This window comes from Salvia miltiorrhiza, chromosome 1, assembly GCF_028751815.1.
Source record: "Salvia miltiorrhiza cultivar Shanhuang (shh) chromosome 1, IMPLAD_Smil_shh, whole genome shotgun sequence".
In the NCBI taxonomy this organism is placed as follows: domain Eukaryota; kingdom Viridiplantae; phylum Streptophyta; class Magnoliopsida; order Lamiales; family Lamiaceae; genus Salvia; species Salvia miltiorrhiza.
The window spans coordinates 18,386,364-18,408,629 of NC_080387.1; positions in this window are offsets into that span (position 1 = coordinate 18,386,364).

Below are 22,266 nucleotides of genomic sequence, written 5' to 3' on the forward strand. Positions count from 1 at the left end.
GCGTGTGAGCAGACGGAAGCTGTCATAGAAAATGTTGGAAAGGGCTTTTTTTGTGCAAATTCTAAATGTGCAATAAGTCCTACTTGTCTTATTGGTGAAATTCAATACTTCAAAAGTTGAAAGTAAACATATCCTTCAATTTTCAGTGTTTTTCTCTTTCAGAAAAAATCGAATTTCGCTAGATTTTTTTACAATAAAAGGATTTCCCTTTTGACACAATTAATAAAAGAGTTGGTTATTCATCCGTCACGCGAAATTTGAGCAATATTCATCTTCCAATTCACAAATTATTACATGCGATCCATTGCATGATATGCGATGGGTTTAATCCGATTTGACCCGAATTCACGTTAGTATGTTATATAAAACAATTTTTAACAAATAAATACAAAAATAAAATTTGGTGTAATGGCAACAGTTAGCCACTATCCTTATTCCATGAGGTGGTACCTACATTTTTTTGCGATTTTGTTCTTTTTTATCTTTTTATTCTTTTTTTTTTCTTTTTTGCATTTTTTCGATTTTATTCTTTTTTTTGTTTTTACGTTTTTTTTCTTTTTATGTTTTTTAGTTTTTTTTTGTTTTTTTGCATATATATATATATATATATGTATATATATATATAGGGGTGGTCTAGAATAAAAACATTCTTAAGTGTATAAAATATAAACGATTCTTAACGTACGAATTTTATGTAGAACACGTATAAATTTATCCAACAGAGTTACGAATTGCGAAAAATAAATTTTTGTTACCTTTGGGATTCGAACTTAGGACCACGAATTCATTCAACATGGTTACGAATCAACTGTAGATCTTGATGATCTAAGGGGTGAAAATCATTTATATTTTATACACTTAAAAGTGTTTTTTTTTTAGCCCTCCCCTATATATATACTTAAAAGTGTTTTTACTGTAGTCCTCCCCTATATATATATATATATATATATATATATATATATATATATATATATATATATATATATATATATTTCTTTTCATTATTATTTTTTTTATCATTTCTTTTTACTGCTTTTCTGTTGCATTTTTTTTTATTCTACTATTTTTCTTTAGCATTTTTTTATATATTTCTCAATTTTTTTACTATTTTTTTGTATTTATCTTTTAATTTTTATTTTTTTAATATCTATTCTTTTTTTACTTTTTTATATTTATCTATTTATTTATGAGTTATTTCAAAGTAAATATTGTTATGATGAAAAGTAATTATCTTAATGAAGAAATTGATTTGGTGATTTGCTCGATGAAAATTAAATTGTGGAATTTTTATCAATTCTTTATTCAGTTTTACTGCTTCTTCTTTAATTTATTTGGTCAAGTCTTTTTTTTTAGGAAATATTTGGTCAAGTAATTATTATCATAATAAAAAGTATTATTGATTTGAACAAATGTAATGTTTTACACTTATCACATTTGTTATGATAATTGTTACTTTTATTTATGAGAACTTATACTTTTATTTATTTGGTCAAATAATTATTATTGTAATAAAAAGTAATTATTGTTGTCGTAAAAAGTAACCATTGATATGATGAAAGGTAATGTTTAGAAAATATTACATTTCTTCACTATAATGTTTATTTTTATTCATAAGAACATTTACTTTTAGTTATTTGTTCAAGTAATTATTTTTATAAGCAAAAGTAATTATTGATATAAAGAAAAGTAAAGTTATTTTTATGGGCTGGAACTTTTCTTAGCTATCTGGTTAAGTAATTATTGTCGTTGTAAAAAGTAGTTATTGTTATAAAGAAATGTAATGTTTTGAAACATTACATTTGTGGGAACAAATATATACCTTATCCTAATCAAAAGTAAATATTCTAATTAGGATTCATGATTTAGTATTCAGGGTCTAGTGTTCAGGTTTTTAGGGTTTAGTGTTCATGGTTTAGGGTTTAGTTTTTAGGGTTTAGAGTTTAGAAAATATAATACTTTATATTGAATGAAAGCTAAATATTATATTAACATAAGTATACATTTGTGCTAACACAAATGTATATTTTATACTTATTAAAAGTAAATATTCCTATTAAAATTTAGGATTTAGTGTTTAGGGTTTAGGGTTTAGGGTTTATAAATATTTTATATTGAATGAACGTAAATACTTATATTAACATAAGTCTACATTTGTGCTAACAAATGTATATTTTATACTTATATTAACATAAGTATACATTTGTGCGAACAAATGTATATCTTTTGCTTATTAAAAGTAAATATTCCTATTACGGTTCAAGAATTAATGTTCGGGGTTTAGGGTTTAATTTTCAAGTTTTAGGATTTAGTTTATATAATACTACTTTATATTGAATGAAGGTAAATACATAAGTATATATTTGTGCTAACAAATGTACATTTTATACTTATTAAATGTAACTATAATCTTAATAAAGAAAATAATTATTCATATGAAGAAATGTAATAGTTCAAAATTATTATTTTTTTCACGAAAATTGTTATTTTTACTCACGAAAACTTATAATTTTAATTATTTGGTTAAGTAATTATAGTTGTAAGAAAAAATAACCTTTGACATGGAAAAAAGGTAATATTAAGAAAGAATAAAAAAAGTAGAAAAAAGTTTTTTTAAAAAAAGTGTTGAAAATAATAATTAAACAAAAAAGAGAAGAAAATAAAGGAGCTAACAAAAAGAAAAAAAAAGTAAAAAAAAAAAACAAAAAAATTGAAACAAAAAAAACTAAAAACAAGCAACAAAAAGAAAAAACAAAAAAGCAAAGAAAAAAAGGAACAAAAAATAAGCATAACAAAACGTAAAAGGAAAAAAAAAAGTGGGCAAAGGAAGTTTTGAACTTTGACCTTTGAGATAAAGAAGGCACACCTCAAACCATTGCACCACACAATATTTTTGATTTTATTTGGCAAAATTTGTAATATAAATGTTTTATGCGGATCGGGTTGGATCCGACCCGTCGCATACTATGTGTTGGTCGCACACAAGACCAACTGTTTCGAATTATCACGCAAAGCTTGAGCACTTTCCTTATATGGCAAAAAAAAATCCCTTTTTTTTTCAGCTTTCTACTTTTTCACCTACTATACTTAATTTATAAAATATTGCTCATTGAGCACTACTGTTGATCTTGCACCATGTCAATGCTCACAAACTCACATTGGTTTCTGGTTTGGTTTCCCATGCCGATTTTCAAATTAATAATACCACCAATATTTTTTTTAGAAACCACCTTTTTACAGTATTCCTGTTTTTATGAAAGGCACCTAGTACCTAGAATACCTACTCCCTAGAAAAGTTATTGCTGTGTTTTTATCTTCTTCGGCACTCTTTGTCTTGAATTTGAAATTCTGTAATATCTTCACCATCGCTAGTAGCCGGTTTATAAATTCTAGCACTTTTTGTGTTGATTTTCATATTGCGTCATTTGTTGACCATCGACATTTCCCAGTTCATATGCGGCATTTTGGTTGTTGAGATTACTTGAAGAGACCAAGGTAAGTTTAAACTAGCGGAATGATTTTTTGTGATTTTGAAAAGCCATTTTGGATATCATTATTATGTAAGTTCATCCCATTTTGTGGTTTTTTTTTCTTTTAAATATGTTCTAGATTACTTTCTGTACAATGTAAGATGATGCACTGGCAAAATTTGTATAGTGGTTCATAGTAAAATTTGTAATGAAATTTTTTTGTTGTTGTACTTATTTTAATGAAAAAGGTTACGCATTCATGCATTCATATAATCAGAATACGAGAACATACTAACACAAATAGCATATTAGTTATTTAATAATTAACGATAGCTAGAAAATGAAGAGCTATTTTTGATAGATTAGTCGATTTATAGAGGAAGAAGTTTAATTTTTATGTGGAACATGTATATTTAAGTGGGCGTCAGAATAAATATTAAACTGAGTTTATGATTGAGGTACCATATTTTTTTGACAATTACAATTTTTCCGTTGTTTACATGCCCAAAAGTGTTGTGATTATTTTTTTGTAATGTAACTTTATTTTTTGATTTGATTGCAGAAAATTTGTTCGGTGAATGTTGGGGAGATGGAATTTGACTTGAATTTATCCCATGAAAGTGATGATTGTGCCGATACATTTAGTGGCAATGAAAATGTTGGTGATTTTGGTCATATGTATTCTAGAGCTGATGTTAGGTCCAGAGGGTCTCGAATAGGTGTATGGGGGGGGGGGGAAATACACCTATGGGCTATTTTCTTCTCCTCTAAAAATAGAGGGATCTCAAAATAGAGATCAAAACGAAACTTTACACGCAAACTATGACACCTGTTGACTGAAAACAGTTTTGACCGAACAGGATTGACGACTGATACTGAAAACTCTTCAGTAAGGAGTTATCAGTTAAGTTGCTAGAACTTAACTGATGCACGTAAGGGCTTCAGTCGAGTTTGCTAAAACAGAGATGATATAAATCTTCCTGACTATCAGATGATAGATCAGTCAGACTGATATCACACGCAGCGGAAATAACTTTGTTTCGTAATAGCCTCGGTTGAGCACGTTGTTAGTCTTAGGTTTCTCTTTGCAGTTATTCAGTATTCAGTTTATCAAAGATAAGAACACAAGTAAGTATGTAAAGACTGAAAACTGTAAATAACACAAAGACTTTTACATGGTTCGGAAAACACTTTCCTACATTCACGGTCGGTTGATCAGACCAACAATCCACTCCGCAAGTGCTTAACTGGTGCACTGCAAATCGAACCGTGTGCTTGCCGGGTGCATACAACCGTTTCACTGAAGAGTCCACTCTTCAGTACCCACACTTCACTCGTGTCGGATTTCTCACTCCTAGCACGACCTTGCACTAGGATCTCACAGAGTCAGAGTACCTTCCTGAACTCCTTTTTCACTCAAACACTCGATTTCTTTCTCTCGAAAGGAGGTTTGATAAACTTTCCAACTAGACTTCAAAGAACAAGTTCTTTGGAGCAAGTTTTGACCTGGGCTTCTGGGTAAACAGATATATGCCTAAGGTCTAAGAGAATGTGTGTAATCAGCAGTGACTGATTTTGGCTTTGGAATTCTCTTCTTCGATTCAAGCTTTGGGTAGTTTAAGCTTTGGGCTGAGTAGCAATTTTGGCAGAGCTTCAGCTTATGTTGTTGAATCGGTGAAGATTGAAGTTGATCCTCGAGCGCTACTTATAGCAGAGATCCTGAATAGATCCGTTGGCGAAGAACGTCTTCAAGATTTCTTTCGTTGGAGAGCTTTTTAAATTTGGGCTTAGGCTTCAATCTTCGAGGTTCCTTGTTTGGTGGGAACGGCTATCTTGATGAACGGGAGATGCGACATCTCTGATAAAGTAGCCACCAAATAGGAATGACCTCTGCAGAGAGGGATGATCCTGAGATCTCTGCATTTTTAATGCGGCTGTACTATGTGAGCACGTGGCTTCCTTTGAACGTTGGAAGTTCAGTCCGAGGAAGAATGTTTAACTGATACTTGACTTTAGTATCAGTCCGCTGAGTCCACGGAGCACGCATTAGGTAATCAATTCCAAACTGATTCTTCAACTGATACTTCAGTTGGTAACTTCAGTCTTCAGTCCTTCGCTCTTCAGTCTTCAGAACCGCAACCTAAACTAGAAACGAACTCTAACACTTGAGTTCAAAACAGTTCTAGTCTATTACAAATAAAACCTAAGGATTTTGGTATCATCAAAACAAGACATGATATTCCATGGGGTTCCGAACAATTTTCCTTTTTTTGATGATGCCAAAACCTTACAACAGTTCTAAGCAAAACCAAGACTGAACTCATAGCACAAGTTCTAAAACAGGGTGAATACAGTTCCCCCTTAACAATATAACCTAATAACTTGTACTTAAAGTTAAGAACGAAACAGTCCTAAAACAGAACAAGGAGAAAACATGAAAACATTAATCAGATCCTGGACAAAAAGTTATTGTCATCAGGTTGAGATCAATAGAAGTTCTTTTTATTTAAAAACGTAAGACTGATAAGCCGTCAGTCGAATTTACAGAGCAAAAAGAAACCTTCTTAAGAAAACAAATGACTATGGTCTCTGTCCGTACAGGTTGAAAACAGCATTCTTGATCTTTTTGAGAGCCTCTGAATGAACATGAGTAGGTACCTTCCAGATTTTGCAGATGCTTTCGACTTCTCTTTTGATGCAATCTCTGTTCACGCCGTTTCTGGTTCTTGGAGGGCAGACAGTCCTCAACAACGTATTTGCAGTTGAAATCTTAGCAATTCTCTGAGCATTCTGCATTCTCTCAACCATTGCTCTTTCAAGCAGATTAACAAGGAAGTATTTCCAGGCTTCTATTTGAAATTCTCTGCTCCTGTCGAGGTTTGCGAAGACAACCCATTTGGTGTAGCGTTCCTTCAGCTTTTCCCACTATTCATTCATCTGGATGGGTATCCAACTGTCTTGTCGTTCACATCTATCCAGGTGAGATGTCAAGAGGCCTTCACTGATGTATTGTGTAATCCTTTGTTGATCTTGCAGCCTATCTTAAAAGGGTTGTTTGATTTCTTCGCCCATGGAGAGAGCTTTCTTGGCCTTCGGCTCTGAGGATGAGCTTTCTTCTCTTGATCGCTTCCTGTTGACGTCTCGTTTGGCAGAGAGGGCCTGTGAAGCACCGGAGAAAATGGCTTGAGCTCTGGCAAAGTCTTGTGCCAGTTCTTTAGGTAAGAAAGATTCCAAATACTCTTCCCCCTTTTTGGCATCATTAGGAGGGAGTCGGTTTTTGAGCTCTTGAAGATCGTCAAACATCTTCTGAAGGAGGGCAGAGTCAGGGGACTCTCGGGGACGTTGAAGTTGTTGTTCAACTGCGGCAAGGCGACCCAGAACAGGACGCATCTCTTCTGCCACAAGCATCTTGGCGTCAGTTGAAAGCACGAAATCCTTCAGAAATTTAAGCCGCAGTTTGTCGAATTGAGTTTGGAACGACTGAAGTTGCAGCTTTGTCTTGATCTCTGTTTCAAGTAAATAAGTATGCAGGTCATTATGATCCTTCCTGATTTTGGGAAGGCCTTTGGTCGGATCAATCATCTCCTTCTTAAAATTGATAAGATCTATTTCATCATTCTTTAAAGCAATCTTAAGATCATTGATCAATTTGGCATGATGAATCATGTCATCAGTCACCTGTTTTTCAACATCTTGGAGCTTCTTCACAAACTTGGCTCCGTAGATATTCTGACGATCGAGTTCATGCTGGAGCGACTCGATTTCATACTGTTGGTTGGAGATATGCTCGAGCAGGATAGGAACTGGATCTGTTGTACCTTTAGGAATCAGAAACTGAGTCTTAAGCAGTCTTTTGCTGTTCCAGACTGTGAGGAGCTCATCAGTTTCTTCGTCAAAATCAAATAGAACAGGTCCAGTTGGTCGTGGAAGTTCAACATGTTCTATCGGAGTTTCTGAATCGGCAGGAGCTTGCTGATCGGTAAAGGGAGTTTCTGAGGTGGAGGCCTCGGCAATGTTCAGAGGAGCAGAACACTTAGCTTGTTCTTCAGTAGGCAGTTGAGTGCTTTCCCGTTCTTGACTGACATTGAGGCTCTCTAAAGGAGTGGGCTCATCAGTGTTGAAGAGGGGTGGTGAAGATGGTTGAGGAGTCTCTGTAATGTCCTCGACCTGACCTTCAGGGGAAGATAGATCAGCGTTGCTAGCTGATTTCATCTCTACTGTAGGCGATGAGCAGAAAGGTGCATCTACGTCAATGACACCAATTTGGTTATCTTCAACTGTGGTTCGCAGAATAGTTGAGGTCTCAAAATCCACCTGACCGATTGGATCAGTCATCAGTTGTTCAGAAGAAGCAAAGTCAGCTGCAAATTTCGCTTGAGGAGCAGTCTTCTATGCAGGTGCTTCTTGGGGAAGGATCTCAGGAGAGGGATCCTGACGATGTGGCGATGTTATGAGTAAATCAGCTACAGTTTCAGTGATTGTAGGCTCTTCAGAACCTTTGGATGTGCCAGCATCGTTGTTGAATGAAGTTGGATGCCTGGAATGATCGAAGGAGTCCAGATAATCCATGGCAAATCTATCAAATCCATAGATTACATCCCATACTCTCGTGATTTGAAAGAGGCTGACCAATGATGCCTCTTCAATTTCAAACGAGTTCTCAGCCTCTGAGTTTTGAAGGCTGTTGACCTGAGGGCAGGGTGCCGTTTTCAGGAAAGTATAAGTGAGAAGTCTATGAAGATTTTGATAGACTTCTAGAGATGCATCAAAATCACCAAAGAGATGTTGGAGGTGATTTGTTGCGTCTTGTTGAGCTTCGGACTGCAGTTCAGTGAGTGCTTGAGTTTTCTCAGACAAACCAGTAGGAGCTGGTTCAGGGAGAACTTCTAAGACCGCTTTGCCTTTGGATTTCGGAGAAATAGGCTTTCTGGAGGCAATTTTTGGCTTTGATTTGGAGATTTTCTTGGATGTCTTTTGGGGGCGGGTGGAACGGGAACGACGGGGCACATTTGTGTGTATAGAGGGATTTGAAGTGGGAGATTCAGGGACATCTGATGCAGAAGACTGAGGGGAGGAGATAAGGATTACCTTTGATTTAGGAGTAGGTTTGGGTCCTCCTTTTGCAACTTTGAAAAGTCGCAGACTGTCCGTGAATGTAATCATCTCCGGCCAGTACAATTTGTTGTGATGTTGTGTTCAATGAATGATGATCTGGGACACCTTGTTCCCTTGTCGAACCATCGTTGCTGGCCTTGTGTTGTGTGCCTCGTTGTAGAGAAGGTTCAGATAAGCTTCTTCCCAGTTGATGGCTTCATCCTTCAGAAGGGCTGCCATCACATTCTTTTGTGGTTGCGATGCTTTGTCAGGGGTTCCTGTTGCCCCTATCCAACATTTCTGGATGATTTTGCCCAGCATCGCGAATTCGGGCTTGAGGTGAGAGAGAGTGAGAGTTCCCTCTGATGTTTCAGTCTGTGTCTTTAATGCACACTTAAGAACTTCATTTGTTGCTCCATCTGACAGGCTTGAAAAGGAAATTCCACTGTTCGGTAGCACGAACAGTTTTCTGACAATTTCAGAGACGTTAAGAGCCTCTTTCTGTCCCGTGGTGAAGTCTGGTGTGTTGAACACGCTGATTTTGGAGATGAGTTCTCCGGCACTGTTGAATTTGAGATTTTGATAGAATTCTCTGACTGCATCTGAGAGAAGGTATTTCGCCTCCTTGGTGACGAATTCCGTCCATTGGTGTCGATTAAGGATTTGTGAAACTCTAGCATATTCTGGCTTCCTTTTGAATGAGTCGATGTCCACCGATTGTTCGTATCTAATCTCTTTCTTTATTGGGGCTTCCTCCTTGTTGTTGTTCTTCTTTGTGTTGGTTCTAGCCATTTCTGATGCGTGAACTGAAAAGAAAAAAAGTTTGTGCAGAGCAATCTCACAGTAGGATGCTGTGGATTCAGGAGTTAGAAGAATGCAGCAGATATGGTGAAAGTGATGAAGGAGATAATGAAGAACGTGAGTAGTGGAGACAGTGTGCAGAACGTGATGCAGTGTGATCGTGGATGATGGACTGTTACTAGGGCAACTGAAAAGACATGGGCGGTTTGAATTCTGCGCGCCAAGTTGAATTTAATGAAATTTGACGTCCGTAATAAATGCTCGTCAGAGGAGAACCTCAAAAAGAGATTCAAAATAATGAGGAATATTTGATGCAATCTCTTATTGAAAATAGGCGGCGTACCCCGGATATGCACTGATTTGAAAAGAAAAGTCCAAAAAGAGTTTTCAGAAATAAAAGTCCTAAAAGTAAAATTCAGTCACCAGTCAATCATTCTTACGCACAGGCCCTATTATCTTTATCAGCCAAGGTAAAAGCCAATTTATGCAAGTTCCCTACAATCAGTTAGGAAAACAGTCAATAGCTGATAATCACTCAAACAGAGTTCCCCCTAAATTTGATAATCCATTATCAACAAAGCAGTAAAGCCAAAAAAAAAAATTGAGTATAAGCAAAAATCAGACAGTTTGGAATTCATCAACAGTTGCAAAATGCATGGAAATACAGAGCAGGAGGAATTTGACAGAACTGTCTAGGAACATCATTTAGATAAGAAGTTTAAATCAGTTGACATTCATTGACCTTCCTTTGTCACTAGTTGATGCGGAGCTTCTTGCTTTGTCTCTTCGGAGAACTTTCAGTTGGTCCTTCAACTTGTTTCCCTTTTCCCTTCCTGTCTTCTTCTTGCTTGTCTTTGTGATGAGATTCAGGTACAGCGCTGGACTCGGTTTGAATTCCCAGCTGCTGTTGAAGATGCGTGACAGTTGATTCGAGGAAGGCCAGTTTGACTTTGAGCTCATACGTCGCCTCTTCCTGAATGATCAGCCTTTCATATAACATTTCAATTTCTTCTTCAGTGAAAGGCCTTGTAGATCTTTGATCTTTGTCAGTTGAGTCGTCATTTCTTGCGTCGGAGGGAGCAGTCTGTTGCGGTGGAGACTCATGGTGGGTTTCAGTACCCTCAATGTCATCTTCTTTGAGAAGACCTTTGAAAATCAGGTACTGTTTGAAATTGGGCGACCAGTCGTGGATTGCATCCCAGAGATTAGTGACTTTGAATTTCTCTAAGACACTGCTCTCTAGAGCATCCATTTTCTCATTATTGAGAACTCTATCAATCTCCTGAAATTGAGACTTGGGCATCGTCTTGACAAAGATGAGGAAGAAGTAATTGATGAGGTCCTGAAACTCTTCAGGATTCTGGGTTGCCATGAGTGCGAAAAATGTGGTTGTGACACAATGTTGAACCAGAAGTGTCACGTAGTTACTGAGAAGAGCGATAGGAGTTACAGAGGATGAGGATGCAACATTGATATCAGCAGTCTCTGCGAACTTCACTTTCTTGTTGAACCCTTCAATACAGTATTGGAAGAATCCTTTGAGATGAGGAACATTTTCCTCTGAATGATCTCTATTCTTGTTGGCTGCTTGTAACTCTTTTGACTGTCATTCCTCTTGGCGTTGTGGAGGAACAAAAGATGGCTGTTGTTGAGGAGTTTCAGCGTCTGAAAACTGCACAAAGCTGCACTTCCTCTGAGGCTTTTTGTGCAGTTTCTTCAGGATCCTCATTAAGAGACTTTTTAGGAGAGTCAAGCAAGATCTTGACTGGAGATGAAGAACTGTCAAGGTTCTTCTTGATTGAACCTCAAGTTCTGTAGTGTGGCTCAACAGTGGAGAAAGGGGTTTCACTCATCAGACTGGTTGTCCATTTGGTTGAGCTCTTTTGTCCTTCAAAAAGATATATGGTAGAAGACACTTGAGTGGTGTTCTTCCAGAAGCATCGAATTCCTTTCACACTGTGAAGGATCAGAGATGAAACTCTCGTTCCTTGATTAAGATGCTTGGTAGAATGAGATTCCTTCTTTTCTTCATCAAGAATTTGAAGATAGGCCATTTTCCAGTTGAATGGGTCTTCTTGCAGCAAAGCAATCAACACCAGTTTGTGTGGTCTTGAGAGATGACCAGGGGATCCAAGAATTCCAAACCAGCATCTCTTGATCATTTTGGCGATTGGTCTGAGATGAGGATGTAGTCTAGACATGCTCAAGACATTTATGATATTGAGGTCGACAGGTGCGTCACTTATCAATGTATCTCTCTTGAGATTGGTGGCTTCATTATCGACAAAGACTGGAGCTGGACCTTCCGTAGGAAGATTGAACAGTTCTCTTGCCGCTTGAGAAACGTTGATGGAGACCTTTGTCGATTCTGAGAAATCTTCGTTGGTGAAGACATGAATTTCTGTCGTGAAGTCACCAGTCGGCTTATCAGTTTCGATATTATCGTAGAATTCTCTGATGATTGGCTTGTCGAGAAGGAACTCTGGTGCGCTTTGAAGGAAATTGGTCCATCCATGACGTTCCAAGATTTCGTTGATCTTGTCAAACTCAGCAAGATTCTGTAGCATCTCAGATGTTACTAAGGACTCGTAACATACTGTTTGTTGAGAGACGGATTTTGTGGTTTTCGCCATTTGGAAATTTTAGAGAAGAGTTTCTGCAAGAATCTTGAAGAAAATCTCACAGAGATTGAACTGTGGATTAAGTGGTGAGAAATCGAGAGGAAACACAATTGTGAAATGAAGTGAATGATTTCTCTGAGATTGAGCAAATCTTATGCAGAAGATGAAACGATGTTGAAGAGAATTTTGGAGGAACGTGCAAGAGGCGGTTTCAATAAACTTTTGAAATCCGAGCAAATGAAAACGTGGCACATGGATCAATCCGCTTGTTAGTAAAAAGGGAGGAACGTGTGATCGTGTGACAACCACAATTAAATGGAATTTCTTTGTGTCTTTTAACAAGAAATGGAGAAAGTATATTTAATGACACATCAGCCTATGACAAATACATCAGTCGAAATAAGTAAGAAAACTCAGTCATTATCTCAAGTAAGTTTGTTTGAGAGAAGCTTACACAGTGACTAGCACTAGATTAGTCATTGACTGTAGTGGAAGTTCCTCCTTAAATGGATGACTGATTCTCCTTCAGTTGTACACCTGTCGACTGTTGTTGCACGTTCTTCTCCAGTTTCGTCATTCTTTTGATCTGATGTGTTTCTTCATGAATCACTTCTTCAAATACTTCTGACGTCCTTTTGAATTCTGTCTCTGTTTCTTCAAGACGTGCCAGAAGTTCTTGTCTCTGAGACTGAAGCAGTTTCAGCCTGTTGATCAGTCTGCGCTCTTGAACATTCCTTCTATCAGCTTCGTCTTCGTCTGATATGTAACGCATGATGATCCTTCGAGCGTCTAGCACATGATCGATCTATCTGATGATCTGTCTGTGCTCCCTAAGGAGATTTTCAAATCTCATTCTTAGGTTTTGATACTCTTGTCGAAGTTGATCATATCTGTTCGTTCATTCTGACTGTGAGTGGGTTGGACTCTGATTTTCTTCTGGGAAGATGAGTTTAACGTCGTGGTCAGAATCCAATGTCCCAATCTCAAGTCCGTTGACTCCTCGAAAGTATGTATGGACATAATCGCTGGAGGAGTCTTTCTTGATCCTGTTCATGAAAAGAGAAGGAGAAATACACAGGGAACAAGAAGGAAACACCGAACATGCAGTCTCAAGATGAATCTTGAGAGAAGATTTTGATCAAAGACAAATTACCCTCAGTAGGATCTAGTTCAGTTAGAACCTAGTCAGAAATAGATTGTTCTTGCGAACAACCTGCTCTTATACCAATTGTTAGGTCCGGAGGGTCTCGAATAGGTGTATGGGGGGGGGAAATACACCTATGGGCTATTTTCTTCTCCTCTAAAAACAGAGGGATCTCAAGATAGAGATCAAAATGAAACTTTACACGCAAACTATGACACCTGTTGACTGAAAATAGTTTTGACCGAACAAGATTGACGACTGATACTGAAAACTCTTCAGTAAGGAGTTATCAGTTAAGTTGCTAGAACTTAATTGATGCATGTAAGGGCTTCAGTCGAGTTTGCTAAAACAGAGATGATATAAATCTTTCTGACTATCAGAGGATAGATCAGTCAGACTGATATCACACGCAGCGAAAATAACTTTGTTTCCTAATAGCCTCGGTTGAGCACGTTGTTAGTCTTAGGTTTCTCTTTGCAGTTATTCAGTATTCAGTTTATCAAAGATAAGAACACAAGTAAGTATGTAAAGACTGAAAGCTGTAAATAACACAAAGACTTTTACGTGGTTCGGAAAATACTTTCCTACATCCACGGTCGGTTGATCAGATCAACAATCCACTCCGCAAGTGCTTAACTGGTGCACTGCAAACTGAACCGTGTGCTTACCGGGTGCACACAACCGTTTCACTGAAGAGTCCACTATTCAATACCCACACTTCACTCGTGTCGGATTTCTCACTCCTAGCACGACCTTGCACTAGGATCTCACGGAGTCAGAGTACCTTCCTGAACTCCTTTTTCACTCAAACACTCGATTTCTTTCTCTCGAAAGGAGGTTTGAAAAACTTGCCAACTAGACTTCAAAGAACAAGTTCTTTGGAGCAAGTTTTGACCTGGGCTTCTGGGTAAACAGATATATGCCTAAGGTCTAAGAGAATGTGTGTAATCAGTAGTGACTGATTTTGGCTTTGGAATTCTCTTCTGCGATTCAAGCTTTGGGGAGTTTAAGCTTTGGACTGAGTAGCAATTTTGGCAGAGCTTCAGCTTATGTTGTTGAATCGGTGAAGATTGAAGTTGATCCTCGAGCGCTACTTATAGCAGAGATCTTGAATAGGTCCGTTGGCGGAGAACGTCTTCAAGATTTCTTTCGTTTGAGAGCTTTTTGAATTTGGGCTGAGACTTCAATCTTCGAGGTTCCTTGTTTGGTGGGAACGACTATCTTGATGAACTGGAGATGCGACGTCTCTGATAAAGTAGCCACCAAATAGGAATGACCTCTGCAGAGATGGATGATATTGAGATCTCTGCATTTTTAATGCGGTTGTACTATGTGAGCACGTGGCTTTCTTTGAACGTCAGGAATAATGTTTAACTGATACTTGACTTTAGTATCAGTCCGCTGAGTCCACGGAGTACGCATTAAGTAATCAGTTCCAAACTGATTCTTCAGTTGGTAACTTCAGTCTTCAGTCTTCAGTCCTTCGTTCTTCAGTCTTCAGTCTTCAGAACCGCAACCTAAACTAGAAACGAACTCTAACACTTGAGTTCAAAACAGTTCTAGTCTATTACAAATAAAACCTAAGGGGTATCATCAAAACAAGACATGATATTCCATGGGGTTTCCAACAGCTGAGACTGAGGAATCCACTGTTAGAAATTTCGAAGAAAGTGTAGAATGGGATAGTAGTATCAATGGCAACGGAGATGAAGCTATTGGTGAAGATGTTGGGGCAGTTAGTTGTAAGGAGAACATAGTGACATTACTTGAAGTGGAAGCTAAGATTAATGTTGGATGTGCTATTGACACCTTAGAGGAAGTATTTGTGTTATATTCGACATATGCACGGATGATTGGTTTTTCTGTTAGGATTGGAATGCAAGGCTATTTCAATGACCAAAAGAACGTATCTTCGAAGGTTTATCATTGTTCGTGCGAAGGACGATCTGATAACAAGGCCTCAAATGGTAGATTAGACGCATTCAAAAAGCACAGTTACAGGTGCAACTGCAAAGCCAAGCTATGTGTTAGCCGGACAGATGTTGAATCTCCATGGGTGGTTACTTTGTTCTCGAAAGAGCACAACCATGAACTTGTCCATCCGATGTTGAATCTCCATGGGTGGCTTCAAAACCTCTTATTTAGGGATAGTAGATGCCTCGTTGATTATCAACACTTTGGTGACGTGATTTCTGTGGATGCTACATATAAAACTAATAAGTATGACTTGATTTATGTCCCTATAGTTTGAATAAATCATCATCAGACGAATGTGATGTTCGCAATTACTTTTTTGTCCAATGAAAAAACCGAGTCGTACGAGTGGTTGTTTGCTACCTTTCTATAGTCCATGTACCATAAAGATCATTCCATAATTTTCTTCGATCAAGATCAAGCTCTTATGAATGGTGTCGACATTACTTTTCGTGATGCGGAACACAAACTTTGTCAATATCATATAAACAAAAACGCCGAGAAGGAGTTTGGCAGGCTTAACCACGATAAATATTTTAAAACTTTGTGGTACTGGTGCATGAATGGATGTGAGAACGATGAAGAGTGTGAATCCACTTGGGCAAGTATGATGGAAGAGTTCAAATTGTTGGGCAATAGGTGGTTTAGTAGCATGTACAAGTTAAGAAAGCGATGGTCGTCCACTTTCACCCGAGATAGATTTACCGGTGGATTGCATGCAACGCCTTAGAGTGAAGTGACGAACAGGATTCTTAAAGAGTTGTGCCGATCGACTTCTAGTATCCACGAATTTGTAATAGGTTTTGAGAGAATGCAGAGAAATTGGCGTAGGCAAGAGTTCGATGAGGATGCTCTCTGTCGAGGTATGCCCGGTATGTTCATACAATCTATTGAAATTCTCTTGCAAATTGGGGAAGTTTGTACCCGAAATATATTAAAGTCACTCGAGTACGAAGCTTTGAATTATGTATTGGCCAAAGTGACTCAAGAACCTCTAGATTTGAACGATGAGTTTCTGGAGTTCAAGGTTTTTTCGAAAACGGCGTGTAAAGGTTACTGTGTTATTAAGTTCACCAGGCAATGAAAATAGGTTCATGTTCATGCCATATGTGGGAGACAGAAGGTGTGATTTGCCGTCACCTATTTAGAATTTATTTTAATATGAAGTTGGATAGGGTGTCGGATGAAATGTTGCTAAGTAGGTGGCAGAGAGTGTCAAAGGACCGTATACCTTTGAGTCAGCGTTCTATTGATTGTTCAGGACCAAACAAGTTCATTCATATGATTTTTGTGAACCACAACATACATCGTGTTTATGATTTGTTGACAGAGTTCAAGGAGGACGAGATTTGTCAGAATACAATCAATGAACGTATTACCAGTTTGATGGAAGAAGTTAAAATGTTGAGAAAAGGGTTCAAAAATTAATCCCAATGCAAGACCGTCTTGTAAACTTTTAAATAGCCATTGCATTGGTCGATAAACAATCTCATTTCAAGCAAAAAAAACGTTTGTATTGGAAGATGATGTTTAGCAAACATTGGGATGTCAATGGTGAGTCACTACCTTGTTTAGTTTCATTATTTCCAGATTTTATTATTTAACCTTTCGGTTTCTTTGGGTTTTGTAGATTTTGAGGAGTCTCAAAACATGCCGAACTTTGTCAACATCCAATATAGTTAGCCATAATGTTCATGGCACGTCTGATCGATTTTCTATTGATTAAACTTCAATGGCGTCAGTAATGGTAAAGGTAACGATTTTGTGACATTATTTACGTAATTTATGTTCGTTTGGATTTTTTCTTTTGTCTTTCTTCGATAGCACTTTATGTGTTTTGAGCTGGGAACTCCTTTATCATGTTGTTTGTATGTGGACATATTTTTCAGTTATGGTTACATAGTTTGTTTAAAGTTGTTTCATTTCTTACTTTATTTCGTGTCTGGTTATTTTGATATAGTATCCTAGTTGGTTGATTTATTTGAATTGGGACTTCTAAATTTGTGTGAAATTACGTGCGTTATACATGATCAGTATTCTGTTTATGAGAAATGGAAGACGTGATCATCTTCAATTTGGATAGAGTTGTTAAAATAGTGATGTGAATATCATTTTCGATTTAGTTAGTGAGAGTTGTCATTTTGGTATTCGTCTTCAAATGTCTTAGCAATACAAATATGTAAATGTTGATTCATGTGAAATGAAGTAGACTCCGTAAGACATCATTCATGTTTCAGATAAAGGGCGTAAGATTAGTACATATAAAATTATAAGATTCACATCAATACATGATTCATTAAATTTAGAGAAGGGGCATGTTAAGACGAAAGATGAGACAACCAAAATATACAGAATACTACCCCACAGAATTATACGACATATGAAATACCCTACTACACATTCTTAATACCCCCAGGCATATATTGTCGTCAACATACTCAGTCGATGATTATTGGTTTGGTTTTTGTCGTCAAATAGGGGAAGTGTGGACTGAATAGCGAAATTTATTTGTGTAGTTGATCTTATTTAATGACAAGGTTGCATGATATTGAGAATCATTTAGATTAAGTAATATGAAAGGGAATATAATACATTGTTAATTGTAAATAACTTTCAAATCCACGTTTAGCCCTTAATTGATGTTTATTTACGATTTGAATGGGCCTATGGTTAGTACAAATTTAATTGTTCTATTGAGTCCTCCATATTATTTTTCTTTATTATATTTGGGCCAACATAAAACATACATATTGGGCAGTATGTTTGTTAATATTTCCTTTTCAAATTAGTCGCTCCATATAAAACCCCCTTAAAGTAACTACACAATTTAATCGCATGACCACCAATTGCTAAATAACCAATCATCATTGAATAAATATTGTATACTACGTTAGCACGACAATTGACAATAAATTTCAAATCAATTAACAAGCATACAATATCAATAACTTTCAGATCAATTAACAAGCATATAATACCAATAAATTTCAGATCAATTAAGAAGCATATAATACGAATAACTTTCAGGATAATATGACTTAACTTCATAATCATGTTTGCAGCCAATAATATTACAAAAAATAGAGGTTCCATGACTCATGAAAGATTTGTAGTTGGATGTTAAGAGACAGATTCCCATGAAATCTAGACATATGTAGTAAATTCCCATGAAATCTAGGTACGATAGACATAAAAAGATTCACCGAAAATCTGAATATACATAATTGATTAGCATAGCCTCCTGAGATGCTTCGCAACACGATTAATTCCTGCAATGAAACAAATGATTAGGTTATTATGACATATAAAGCTCAACTGATGTACATCTGTTGTGACTAAGGAGGTTGAAAAGGTTACCCCCAAAAAAATTTCCTTGCCCACTAAAAGGTGTGGCAAATTCCCCGCTCAGCTTTCAGTTGGTCACCAGTTCGCTGAACACACTCCAACAACAGGTCTATGAGCTAAAAATCCAAAAAATGAGGTAACATTAGTGTAAACACCATACTATAGTTATACCTATGACAGGAGAATATACAGGTGCTTTCGGAGTAAAAATTAATTCCAGTAAACGAATAAAACCTCCTGGCTGCTTTTGAGGTCTTGGAGATACTCCCTCTTCATTTTGTCCACCCCGTTTACCTTTGTCGGTGCATCCTCAATCTGGAAATAAGGAGGAAATAAATTATTTTTTTAAATTTGTTCATAATTTTTTTATATATAAGGGTTGAAATAGTTACAAATAATTAAGTACTGGGACTTACAACATCATTTCTTGTAGATGAACCATGCAGTTTGATCATCTCACTTACATTTGAGAATTTTTTGCAAATAGGACACTGCACATATATGAAACACTCATAAGAAATTTGTTCATACGTGCAGATGTTTATGCTATAATATATACCAAATATGCATTTGAAAGTTGTTTCGTCACTTACAATAGATGGTGTCCTCTCTTCCAGCTATGATTTTATGCATATTTTTCCATAGATGTGCCCACATCTTAGTGAACTGCAATATGCGAATCATAAATATGTTATGGCATAGGGTTTTTAGTAATTTTATACATGGTGTAACATATACTTACTTCGACATTTAATGTACATGCAAATATTGTGGTTGGTATACAAGAAATGGCTACGTCGTCTTTTTTAAATGAGAATAACACGTGCATGCTTATGATAAGGGTAAATCCATGAAATGTGGTTTCATGCCATACGAAAAATACAGATGAGATTCATACACATTACAAAACTCAGAAATTTAACACAACGGAAGCCGTTTGTACCGAATAAATTTAACCACAATAAAGGATCACGTACATATTACTATCTACGAAAAATAGATTATTAAACTTACTGAGGATAGTGGCTTTTGCCATCAGATGTGGGGGAGAAACAGATTCCACATTTCAGGAGTATCTCAAGAAAACCTTGGCCACTGTCTTTTCGTCCATTTTAGCTTTTTTTTTCCCCTTCTTGCAAGACTTGCACGGGGTAGACGGTAGCCCTTGGGTCATGGACATCCTCGCCATCACTTGAGTCATGAACATCGACCACCGGAACAAGAGGGGAGTTATCTTGTTGGAGCATTTAAGTTTCCATGCGCATCGATTTAACCGAAGAAGTGTCGTCAACGTACTCGTCGATAAGAGTGAAGATGCTTCGTGGTTTTTCAGTCTGCAAATGGTGTGACGAATGCGCATCGTCGGAATCGAAGATGTTGGTAGGGTGGCGACTCCGGCGCGGTATTTGCGACATGGTTATGCTTGTAGAGAGTTGGAGAAAAAAGGTTTCGCTAAGGTAACTTGCTCCTCTTACTTTGATTTGTTTACAAATATCATGAAGACTATTTCGGCGCCAAAGTATTGATGAAACCGCTGGTTTTTTTTTATTACCCTCTGGTCCGGACGTGAGGTTTGGTTTATATTTGTGGCGATCACAGATTTATCGTTTCTGTGGAAGTGTCCTCGTTCCTTGGTGTTATCCTATGTGTTAAAATGAAATCAACTAAAAACATGATCATTTTAAATGTAAGACTATTTTGTTAATATATTTTTCATCAAACTTAAGGAATGTGAGAATAATATGAAAACATTTGTTATGATTAGTTTTTTAACTATCGTTATTTCTGGTTTATTAACAAATATTCTATATGTACCTTAATTTTAAGTTTGTAACAAGATATTCCGAAGGGCCTAATATCATGAAAAATGTGATTTTAATTTGAATAGGTTATTAAAATTTGTAAAAAATTATGTTTTCTTTTTGTCTAGATTTAACTACTTCATCGAGAGAACGAGAATATGGAAATTACTAGCCATTGATCCAACTTGATTTTGAAAATTCGTAATTGATTTCACACTAATCATCTTTGAATTTGCGAATCTCAATAATTACATCTAATTTGTATATTTCAAGTAATATTAATTAGCTTTTCAAGGCAATATTTTATTGAAGAGAAAATTATTTTGTCTTCGAATTGGTTTAACTGGGAGAAGCCAATCTTTGTGAAACTGTTCAACATGATATGAGGAAAAGGATTGAAAATTTCAATTTGTTGTAAGCATTATTAGTACACGTACATACGTGGCCCCTGCATTTAATATAACTTTTACATGCCAAAAAATCACGTAGGCTCAGTCATTATAAAGGTAATTGAAGAGCATAACCAATATAAAATATACCGACCAAATTGATTACTTATAACATGATCATGCATTCATATTAAAACAAATCCATAAACTACTAGTATTGCAGATGAACTACATAACAAACCCTCCATTGGTTAACACATTATGGAAACTACCCTCCAAAAGGATTACTCAATCACCTTGCAACATACGGGCCTACATTTTTCCAACATCGTTTTCGAATGCAGAAGGAGTTGGTCTTGCGCATCGTCGATGCTGTGCAAGGTGAAGATACTTACTTCCAGATGAGCCATGATGCACGAGGTCGGGACTTTCTCACGCCTTTGCAGAAATGCACGGAGCCACCGGCATCAGTGCGGATACTTTTGACGAGTATCTCAAGGTCGCCGACACGACGGGGCGTCTATACCTCAATAAATTCTGCAAGGCTGTCATCCGGGCTTACGCAGCCGAGTATCTTCAACGTCCTACGGCGGCGGACATCCAACACCTTCTTCAGATGCACGAGGCGCGACACGAATTTTTCGGGATGCTCGAAAGTCTTGATTGTATGCATTAGGTGTGGAAGAATTGCCCAAAGACGTGGCACGACGCATATACACGCGGTGATCAAGGGGATCCGCCCACCTTGATCTTGGAGGCCGTTGGATCCCACGATTTGTGGATTTGGCATGCCTTCGCGTCGCCGGTTCGAACAACGACATCAACGTTCTGAACCAATCGCCTCTGTGTCTCCGATGTGTTGGATGGAACGGCGGCACCGGTGATCTTTGAGGCCAACCGGCGCTACTACCAGATGGGCTACTACTTGTGCGACAACATATATCCAGAGTGGTGCTGCTTCGTCAAGAGTCCGCCGATGGCGACCAATTCAAAAGAGGAGATGTTCAAGAAGATGCAAGAATCGGCACGGAAGGATGTCGAACGTGCCTTTGGAGTGCTTCAAGCTCGATGGGGAATCATTCGAAGTCCAGCGCGGGGTTGGTACGTCGAACATCCGGACATCATGATGTGTTGCATCATTCTCCGCAATATGATTATGGAGAACGAAGGTGAAAGAGCTACCCATTTGAGAGATGACGACACAGGTCACGGGGCGTCTAGCAGTGACTCGATGGAGAGTGTTCGAGTAACTCCGGTTTGTTTTGAGCAATATGTGCATAGAGATGCACTTCTCCAAGATAGGCATATGCATGCTCAATTCCAAAATGATTTGATCGAGCACGTTTCGAACCTCTAGGGCCGGAATAGTTATTTTAGAATATATTTTTAAATTTTTAAGATTTATATAATTTTTAGGATTTTCAAATTAATGCAATTTAAATTTGAAATAATTGTGTTATTTAAATTTATGCAATTAAATTTAAATGAAAAATACAAAAATCAAAACTTAAAATATCAAGTCAGCTATCAAGTCACCCCACTATGACCTCCTTACTCAATGTGGTACCCTTTCTGTCAGGTCAGCTATCAAGTCTATATAATTAGGTATTTTAATTTGGAAGCTAAATT